Raw genomic sequence first — 11,699 nt, forward strand, 5'->3', positions numbered from 1 at the left:
CACATTTGTTCGGGAACATTACCTACATTTACCCTATGTCGTGAATTGAATCAATTTCGGTAGGAAGTTGTAGCCCGAGTTTTTTGAAAACACATGTTCAAACTTTTCCAACACTTCTGTTCTTCCAACGCCTGGTAAAAGTTGTTCAACTCTTCACCTCCACGAGACTCTCAAAGACAATAATCTTGTTTCAAGTTTAATTGTCCTTGAAATGCATATGAAATTCAAATGAATAAAAACAAGTTCCTCTCCAATGTCGTTAGCACTAAGAATTATTTGCGCTTTTTTGATCCAAATTGCATGGTTTGCATCAAATTATTTGACAACATTATTTGCTATTTCAATATTATCTGCGAGTAAGATGCTACCGAATCAAGCCAAGTAACCCATCGCTTACAACGGAGAAGGGGGGAGCAGAATATTTCCAGCAAGTTAGCAACTTAGCTTGACGACTGGGAGCTTTCACAAAAAACTTTTTTTGACAGAAGAAATCACACTATTGTAATGATCACCAAGGATCATTATACGATATCAAACTGGGAGAATGAAAGCATTCAATTGTCCATTCTGCTGTCAAAAACGTCACTCATTGGGATTTTACCACTTTTGATAGTGAGAATTGAATTTCTTTCCATAGTTTGAGTCTTAGTCCTGTAGACATTTATTTTAAACACGACATTTATTTTTGGTAGCAATACTGAAGATATTATTTCTACATACAAAGGTGTTGTGGTTCACTCCTTCCAGACTGTTTCGGCTCTCTAAGTGAATCCATTCATAATAAATCACAAACAAATAATAAAATTTACCATCAAATATTACGGATTGTCTTATTCTCAAATGAAAAAATTAGTCTTATCAGGGTAAATAAATATTTATTCGGAAATAAATACATTGAAGTTATTCGACGAAATTCCTTAAGGTTAAAAAAAAATCCGGAGCTGTTTTACTTCAGAGCCCTATCCCTTAAGTCAGATGATCATCACTCAGACCAACAGACTCCTACAAATTTCCTTAGTCAGACTCCACCGATTCGCCACGCCCTCACAGTTTTGTCTAACGCCTACCGCTATCAGGAAAGGCTGACTACAACTTTCCTTCTATAAATGTAAGAGATCTTGTTGTCAATGGACATCACTTAGTCCAAAGACTGATTCTCTTTCTGTAAAGAGGCCATCACTCAGACTTCTCTGATATATATATATAAAAACTATAGGAAACCTTAAAGTGTTTTCTGCCTCTCAGGTTAAAAAAAAAAGTTTATAACCTACTTCTAACTAGAAGATAATGGGAATCACTTATCCCAATAAGCTATTATTCAAGCTTATCACCTGGCTAGCTAAATGTTATCAAAACTTGGTCATCACTCAGACCAAAGGAAATCACTCATTCCTTATTCTAGCCATCACTTAGGCTAGTCCCTACTTATTTCCTTATAAAATCAGAAATTCTAACGCCATCACTCAGGCTCCAGAGAAATCATTTATTCTCTGTCATCGGTCATCATTCAGACCTTTCCCTACAAGATAGGAAAGTTTTTAAAAAAGGCGAGGCAGGACCGTCAACGTAGAACGGCTCTAACAGCCTAGTCATCCAGTCCCCTATTCCTCGCGGCACACCGGTTGGGAAACGCTACTCTATATACTCTCATGAGAAAAGTCCATATTACTACATACTTAAAACAAAGTGAATCAATCGTGGTAGTGGTAAGGGAATGATCACGAAGGGATGTATGCATAATGAGATGGAGCTTAAATCAGCCCATAAAAAAATGGCAGTTTGGACAACTTTCTTTGTAATTTTGAACTTTTCTATACCATCAACAGCTGAAATTGTATCGTGCACCCTCTTTAGTCCAATTAGACTGCTTACTGATTTTCAATCAAACATTCTTTGTGGATTAAAAATCCCGTCTCTACACGGGCATTTCCATGAGGAAGAATTGGAACAAAGGACCCCGCACAATCCTTATGGAAGTTGGATTTTGGTGGAATTGCTTGAAACCATGATACGTTGTAGATTTGTAATCCTGGGAAAAAGTCTCAATGGTCACAACCACAAATCACCGATCGTTTGGCCACTATAGTGCCACTTTTTTTAAAACAACAGACTATAATGTTATTCTGGATTTCTGTGGATTTACTTGAAACCGTGATATGTTGCAGATATTGTGATCCTGAGAAAAAGTCTCAATGGAAACAACTACCCATCGGTGACCGTTTGGCGACTTTTTTTCAAAACAGTAGAAGGTAACGATATTCTGGATTTTGGTGGAATTGTTTGAAATCGTGGTATATGGTAAATATTGATACTGAGAAAAAGTCTCAACAGACACAACCACCAATCACTGACCGTTTTGTCACTACAGGGTTACTTCCTTGAAAACAGCAGAAGGTATTTGGGGATTTTGGTGGAATTGTATGAAACCCTGAAAAGGTTTAGATCTTTTCATCCTCTCCCGCAACCTGGAGAAGGGATGAGAACAGTAGCGGTCACACCATTTAAGCGTAGATAACATTCCTATGTTCATCTTGCGTAACAAATGAAAGCCCTGGAAATTCCTAGACAGGATGACCGGCCTGGTCCGAATCTCTCCAACGCGAACAAATTCCCTACCAGCTGACTTACCATTGCTGAAAGCCACAAACTAACTCCTCTTCTTTGGATCACGACATCTACAACATATCACAGTTGCATTCATTTTCACTGACATCCAAAATATCTTTAAACTCGGCTGTTTTCAAAAATCTGGACCTGTAGTGGCCAAACGGTCAATAATTGACGGTTGTGCCATTAAGACTTTCTCTCACGATGAGAAGATTTACCTTATATATCACAGTTTCATTCATTTTCACCGAAAGCCAGAACATCGTTATACTCGGCTGTTTTCAAAAAGTGGCCCTGTAGTGACCAAACGGTTAGTGATTTGTGGTTGTACCCATTGAAACTTTTTCTCAGGATCATAATATCTACAACAAATCACGGTTTCAATCATATTCACCGAAATCCAGAATATCTTCGGCTGCTTTTAAAAAAGTGGCCAGTCAATGATTGGTAGTGATACCCATTAAGACTTTTTCTCAGGATCACAATGTTTAGAACTTATCACGGTTTCAGTGATTTTCACCAAAATCCAGAATATCGTTACCTTCAGCTGTTTTGAAAAAAATGTCCTGTAGTGGCCAAATGGTTAGTGATTGGTGGTTGTGCCCATTGAGACTTTTCCGCAGGTACACAATCACTTCAACATATCATGCTTTCAGTCATTTTCATCACAATCCATAATATCGGTATCTTCAGCTTTCAAAAATGTGACCAAACAGCCAGTGATTGATGGTTGTGCCCATTGAAACTTTTTCTCAGGAACACAGTATTTGCAACATGTGACGGTTTCAAGCAATTCCACCGAAATTCAATTTCCATAATGATTGTGTGGAGTCCTTTCACAAAATCAGCCATCTGCGTTGAGCAAGCGCATAAATCTAGCATTTCCATCCAATGGTCATCTAATCTTTCATTTTTTCTGTCATAAGTCTTCATTGCTTCCAACACCAAATGATTCTGAGAAAAAGTTTTAAATTTATCTTCGAATTTAATCAGCCAGTGCTCCTGAAAGCCAATTTCCAGACAATTGGACATTCTCTTTGCAGCTACCTTGTCATTCACAAATACGCTTGGATCCAGAAATGAAATTGTTCTTGTCAATTTGGATTTCAAAGGTGGCCTCTCCATTATTTTCACTACAAATTTTTGACATCCTGTACGACAGTCTTTGCGAAATTCGAGAATCTCTCTTTGAGAAATAGAATTGACTTCTCATAAAGCATCCTTTGATGTAAGCCAATGTTTACAAATTTAGCTTCTTTCAGGTTTTCATTCTTCTAAAAATCAATGTTCGCTAATGGCTTGCCTACCAAAGCACTATCTTTCACAAAACGACAGCTACAGACAACACAATGGCATTGAGGGAATTGTAAAGGAGAGGAGCTAAGGAAGTAGGGTGGAGTGAAAAGAGGCCAAAAAAATTTTTTTTCGAAATTCGATTTTGGATAGGGGGCAAAAGTTGCATCATATCGTAGTACTGTACCATTCAACATTTCAATTCTTTAAAATAATTTTTAGCCGGGGCGCAATGGGCTTTAAGTTTGATAGGTTTTATAAATGAGTGAAAAGAGCCTAAATTTTTATTTTTTTAAAATTCGAATTCGGTTATAGGACAAAAGTTGCATCATATTGTAGTACTTTACCACCGGAAATTTCAATTCTCTAAAATATTCTTTAGCAGGAGTGCAATGGGCCTTAAGTTTAATAGATTTTGTTAATAAATACACGTTTATTGTTCATTTGTATAATTATTAGGCAGCTCTTCGCTTGAAGGAGACTATAATTTGAAGGTATTATGATTTCTTGTCGTGTCCAGGTAGATTTCTAAAGCTATCGAAGTTCATATTGTATGTTACAGGCTACATCAACCCAGAACTCACCACATGGAGGTGGCTACCGTCGAGTTCCATCCCACTTACCCACCAGTATGAAATTGAATGTTTCATAAATTTCATTCACGTCTTCAAGCAAAATACTGCGACTTTATCTGTAAAGTAGTCATGTATTTTCTTGTCAAATTTGGAACGAATAAAGAAATCTCTCCTGGCTCACATACTGACGAAGAACCTTCATTAAGTATTTTCACTAATCTTTCCACTGCTTGCGTATTTTCTATAACATGGAAACTCAGGGATATCAATATTTGTACTTTCTCAAGAACAAATTCTCGCAGTTTGTCATCTGTGATATGAGTCAGTATTGGCGGTTCTGTTGTTCCACCCATTTTAGTTTATCATTTCTGTGTAATTACTAGCCTCGAAGTTTAACACTGGCACTTGGAAGGAAGGAGCTTCACGTTTACATTGTTTTCTGGATTGGAGGATTTTATCGGTTGCAAGAATTCGCGTAGCTGATCTGAGGCTAGTCACTAATCATGGCAATAAGAATATTTTCAGAATTCGCATAGAATGCATTTCTGGAAATTACTTTATTGACAAAAGTCTTGTATGGTTCTTGCAAACTCAAGAACAAATGTTTAACTCCGTATTTGGCAAGAGGTTTCAGCTTTATGCTGAACCTTACTGGTACATATACTTTTACTACGAATTTAACGAGAGTTTAGAGCTCCTCTGAAGAATTTGGCATTGTTATATATAGACGCGAAAGTCTACAAGCCATTGTTAACCAGTGAGTATGCGCAAGTTTCCTACGTTTCTTATCTGCTAGGTTTTTATCACAGCCTCCTCTTACGACAGATTGACGTATTTCATACAAATATCTTTGATCATAACTGAGATGACGCACGTTTAGGTATGTAGGGAGTTCTGAAGAAATCTTTCTGAAGCTGCACACTGGATTCGTCTCAATTCACCAATGATCTACCAATAGGACCAGACAAAGTACCAGTAGTCACATCATCGATTTCTTTCAGTAAATGATGTAGTAGTAGTTCAATGATGTGCAATAAACGTATGCATCACTGCAAGGGTCTCTCTAAATGGTTTTCGAGCACTCTAATCATCATACTTTTGACCCAACATTAGTATTAGTACCATCGAAGCCGATAGCTACCATATCTCATAGGTCCACATTATTTTCTTGTAATTCCCGGCAGATGAAACTAGCAGTATTCTTTGCTAATGCTGAAACGGTCAAAGCAGCATGGCTGAGAAATGTTCTTCAAGGACACAATAATTATCTTTCCTCTTCATATCTCTATGACTTCCGGAGCCGGACATTGCGAGTGTTTGGTCTTTCTTCCCAACAAAATAGATGGTACAAGGTTTCTCTTTATTAACAATCACTTCAGTTCCTTACACTTTTACGATTTTTCGCAATCTCTCTTTGTATTTTACTTCTATCAATAATGTTTTGCAGCTGCTCTGGCCTTACGATATTAAAACCTTCCAAAACTTCAGTAGCAATAGCTGCAATTTTTCTTCCAGTCAAGCCGATTTTCTCCTTCACTTTTGCTAGTGTTGGGAGGAATTTTCTCATTTTTATGCATCTAATCTGATTGCTTTCTTGTCTTTAAAGGATACTTCCAACTAAAATCAGGATCTCCTCCAGCTTTAGCATGTTCTTTATTGCCTTCGTTTTTTTGTTTCCAAAGATGACGAGGAGTCTAGATTCAATAATGTAACTGGTACTGTTTTGGTTGAAAGTTTGACCGCTAGTTGCTTTTTGGCTTTCCTTTCTTCTCTTTTCTTTGTCCAAGTAACATCAATACCACCGATTACCATTTTTCTACTTATCCTTTGGTCTGATAAAATACTCTCTCCGATTCAGGCATTTTGAGTGTCCTGTGCAACGACACACCGTGAAATCTAAACACTTGCAAGTTGCTATATCAAATGGTTTATTGCCCTGCTTTTTCAATTCTTGTAATTTATTTCTTCATTCATGCTCCCTCTTACTGCCAATTTTAAAAATATTTTCAGTTTCCTGTGGTAACTGTTGGTCACTATTGATACACAGCCGAGCGAAACAACAGGAATAGAAACACGTTACCAAATGTCTTCCACCTTTTCTGCTACCTTCGTGGAAACCAAATTCTCTGCTGGTTCTTTACTTCCGCCCCCTTCAGCTGCTGACGCGTAAATAAATAACATGCCATAAAGTCTTCGTAAGTTGGAAGCGTTCTCCAGTTGCGACCTTTGGCACTACGAAACATCTCTTGTGCTCTTGACATATTCTACCTGGTTGATTTTGCCATCTTTCTTCTTTATAGCACAAAACAAAAACACCAGATGTTAGGCTGTAATACAGTGGTAGATAATAAAGCCATCAGTAACTACAAAAGCGCAAAACTAATCAAATCACTAACGTAGCAACACGGCCGCTAACCAGACACGTACCCCGAGCACAGGTACAACATACTAATAACAATCATCAAGCTGCCAAACAGTTGCACAAGACTTTAGCACCTGCACGAGCGCGCGCCCTGATTTCGTTCTGTACCCTCTTATCTCCACCCATCAAACTATTATACTAGTGACTTAGTACTGCCAACAAGTTCATTATACCAGAAAAAGTCTGTTACTAAATAGCAAGAAAACTTCTTTATGGCAAACTAGCAAATTGCTTATAGTTGATCACTTTTCGTCTAATTATTCCCAAATCTCAGGGCCATTGCGCCCCGGCTAAAAATACTTTTAGTGAATTAAAAGTTATTGTTGTTATCTACTGATACAGGATGCACCTTTTGCACCCTATCTACACTAAAACTTACAATCTGCTTCCAGCGAAGATCTGCCAAATAGTTACATAGTAAATGGAAATTGATTTACAAAATCGCAAACTTAAGGCCCCTTGCGCCCCGGCTAAAAATTATTTCAGAGAGCTGAAATTTTCTATGGTAAAGTATTATGATATGATGCAACTTTTGCCCCCTAGCCAAATTCACATTTCGAAAAAAAATTTCTTCGCTCCACCCTATAAGGAAGCCTTTCCCTGAAATTCACGTAAAAATGGTTTAAACATTCTTTGCTAATGTTGTAAAAAAGCCTAATTTTGCACCAAGCAACTTATTATTTGTGGAATTTCTTACAGTATCAAAGCTCTTACATCGTGGTACTTTCCCCTCGTCAGCAGCCCGTTGGACATATTTTATCACGTGGGGTAATATTTCCATGACTCGGGAAGCAACCTCTGCATTTTCCGTCCATCTAATGCTGCAGAATTTTTAAGGAAACATAGAATCTTTTATAATCTGCTCGACGAGCTGGAGCGTCTTTGAATGAATTATAAGAAGCCCTCAGATATTCTATTTTCTAGCCTGTTGTTTGCATGACAGCTTTGAAAGCACAATTCATAGTATGCAACCCACAACTTCCAATATCAAGGAGAATTGGATCTGAAGGTGAATTTGCAAGTTCTTTCTGCAAATCACTTAGAAACTTGAAATTAATATGAGGGCCATCCATGGAAATTTGAACCATTTTTTTTTCAGGTCTAAACCTAAGACGCCATTCTTAAAACATGTTTCAGTGTCTGAGGAAAACTGAATTGCCGAAACTTGGTTTTTACAGTCGAACCTCGATAAGACGAATTTCAAGGGGTAGGGAAAAAAATTCGTCTTATTGAGGTATTCTTAATAAAAGAGGTTCGTTTTATCGAGGTTTGATACTGCCATTATTCGTCTTACAGAGGTTTCTTCCACATGCTTCAAAACTTTACGCTTAAACTCCAGTGTTAGCGCCGTTTTTGTCTTTTTTCCCCGCCATCACCATACTAACACACGTACAACTATAAAACAAGGAAAAAACGCAACCGGAACGGTACTGGACACTGCACAGACACATGCCAAACAATGACTGAGGAAGGAAGAGGGATGGGTGAGTGCATTCCGCTGTAATTTCATGTCGAGACACGCGTCTGAGTCACTGTTTGTTTTGAAAACTACGTACTATCGAGGTTGGGAGGGTGAGAAATTCGTCCTATAGAGGTCGCGTTCTTCGTCTTGTAGAGATTCTGTGCTAAGAATATTTGTTGTATAGAGGTTAATCAGTCCTAGCCCAAATCTCAAAAAATTCGTCATATGGAGGTTTTTGTCCTAATTACTACGTTAGAGGTGTTTTAAGCATTGAGTGTTACGAAAGTTTCAAAGGGATTTGAAAAAAAAATCGTCTTATCGAGGTTCGACTTATTTATGTCCCAAAACCGAATCGTGAGGTCTATTTGCTGCAATTGTGAGACTTCGTTAAGACTTTCATCAAATCCAATGACGTAATGCTTGCAGTTTTGTAGTTCATTGAGATGATCACTTTTAAACAGTGGCCCAGGCCCATGAACAATGGTATAAGCTAACTTCATACGTTGTAATTGCATCTTACTACAAATTTCGTTATCAGGGAACATCAGCTTGAAATTTGCTGCGAGTCGGGAAGCAGACCGGAATGACAAGTGTTGCATTTCAGCCTGCAAACACCACAGAACTTCAGCTGTAGTCACGGACTCGCACAAGGCAAAAAATTTCATGACATCAGCCTTTGATTTATTTGTGATCAATTCTTCTGAAGCAACTACTGTTCCCTTGCTTACGGCTACCTTTTAATTGATACACGAAGATCCTCGATTTTCACACCAGTACTCCTACTTCGATCTTTTGACAATAACTTCAAATCGGCTGATTTGCCAGCAAGTTCTTAACAGCTGCACTGTGTTTCTTACCTTCCATGTGGCTAGTGACAGCCTGCTTGCCTATATTGTAGACGCTACAAGTAGTTCTACAAATTTTGCAAAATGCTGCATTCTTATTGTGCTTCACAGGAGAAAGCCACAATGAAAATTTTGGGTTCAACAGCCAGTTGTTTGAAAAAGATGACTTCTTAGACATGAGTGCGAGGTAGTATGCAATTTCAGTAAACTGAAAAAAAAAAAGTCTCGAGAACTACATTTTGACACAAGGTTAGGTTAAAGTAGACAACAAACTATCGCACATATACGAGGGTAATTTCGTATTGGCTACCAACCTGAATACTAACCTATGTTGAAGAACTACTAATAAGAAATCCATTCCGGCATAGCCTGCAAGCGGTGTTTCATATTTTAAGCTATATAGCATTTATTGCACTAGTCCTCTTTTGTGCGTATATCTACTGCGCTTACGTCCCCTTTTACGGACACATCCCCGAGTCAGATATTGAGTACTTTCATATTTCCGTAAATCCTGAGATTGTAAATCCACGTCCATCCTTTTCATATAAATACTACTTGAATTTCGCACGGATTAAACAGGATTCGGAAATATATTGCTTCAGCAGAAATATTTCACTACACAGTACGAATCCACAAGCTACTGGTTCCGCAACATTGAGATCGATCTATTGAAGGGATCGATTCTACAAATTTCTTCTCACCTCCATAAAGCAGTTAAACGTTGGATTAACGCTTAATTGGTATGGTGATCTTGTGTCACATCACTGGTATGGTATGGGTCAGAAAGACTCATATACTTATTTATTTTCTATAATCCCAGAGTAACAAACGAGATTCACAATACATTTTCTCATTCTTTATTATCTACTAAACACAAAAAAATATTATTACACAAAATATTTTTTATGGTTACCATATGTTTTCTTACAAATGTCATAAAATGTGTCCCGTTGAAAACACACAGTCACTTTCTAATAAGTAGTGAAATTATTTGTGCTAAAAAGAATGATTTTATACTTGAGATTGAATGAAGTAATGTGTGTAATTGTACATCGTTTAACAAGATCGAGGCTTTAAATTCAAACGCCTTATTGTACAAATTGACTTATCTTGGGTCACAATTTGTGCAGAATTGGAGTGTGCAGTTTCCACATATTGGCTGCTGGCACGCAATGTAAGATTCCTTTGTTTTCCTATCAATCTTGGAGGAACAAATGTAACATCTTTTCCGTTTTCCTGCTGGAATCGGGTCATTATTGCCTCTAGGAGGCAAATGGACACCAACGATGCGGCTCATCACTTTTTGTAGTTCATTTGGGAGATGAACATTGTCAAGTCGCCGTATGATATTTGGCTTTACAAGTTGTCATCCAAGGTTCTTTAGGAATAGGAGGCGTTTCTCAGCTGTTTCTGATTTTACAGAACAGTTTGGAATGTAGCTGTTCACTCTAGCAATATCGAGCATGAAATAAAAGAGGGACATTGGCCAACGTCGTGTACGTCGACTTACAGAATAATTCGCACATTTTATGGTCTAAGCTATCAACTGCTCCTTTCGTGCAGTTGTAGAACTGGATATAATCTCGGGCTTACCAGTGTCTTGGTCTATTTCAGCAGCATGGTGCATACTGGACAGCATAAGCACATGTTTGTTTTGGAACGTAAGCTAGTAAAGTTAACTCTTCAGTGTATCCATACATTGAGGAATCAACAAGACGTGCTTTATGTGCTTGAAACTTGGGAGGAATTTCTCTTTTGTTTTTTCTCATTCTCTCTCTACATAGATGAGATCCTCGGTTTTCAAAGCCTCAACCAGCTCAACCAAGGTAAACCAGTTTTCTGCGGTAATGTTGCGATTAAAACGAAAAAAATCGAATAGTTAATTGCAATACTGCTTGTGTTTTAGTATATCGCTGCATTTCATCCGGAAGACCTACTCCATCGGAGTCTGTGCCAAGATAAACATAGCTATTGTAAAAGTAGCCTGTTTTTGCATCTGCCAAAATCATTACTTTTAATCCATATTTGTTCGGTTTTATTGCTAAGTATACTTGGAATCAATTCCCTCGGCAACCGACTAACATTTCGTCTATACATACATAGTTTCCTACTGTGAAACAAGATAGGCTATTTTTCACAAACTCATTGAAGATGCAAGAAATAGCTACCAAATGGTCAGTTCTTTTACGCTCCTCCCTATCAAGTGCACAATCAAAATGTAAAACACTCAGTAAGAACAGAAATCGTTCCAGAGTCATTGTTGCATGAAAAATGTCACGACCAGTCCGATCACTTGCGAACAACAAGTCTTCATGACCAGATGTGAAAGCCCCACTTAAATAAGAGAGGCTGAAACATGCCTTCAGTTCAATAATTTCAGTCTCTTTCAGAAGATATTTTTGATTTTCTGACCAGCGATTTTGTAGTGACAAGATTTTTTTCATTTGTGTGTAGAATTATTTTGACTAACATGTTTTCAGTAAAAGTGCAAGACC

Source organism: Thermobia domestica, chromosome 1, assembly GCF_964235325.1.
Source record: "Thermobia domestica chromosome 1, izTheDome1.hap1.1, whole genome shotgun sequence".
Taxonomy (NCBI): domain Eukaryota; kingdom Metazoa; phylum Arthropoda; class Insecta; order Zygentoma; family Lepismatidae; genus Thermobia; species Thermobia domestica.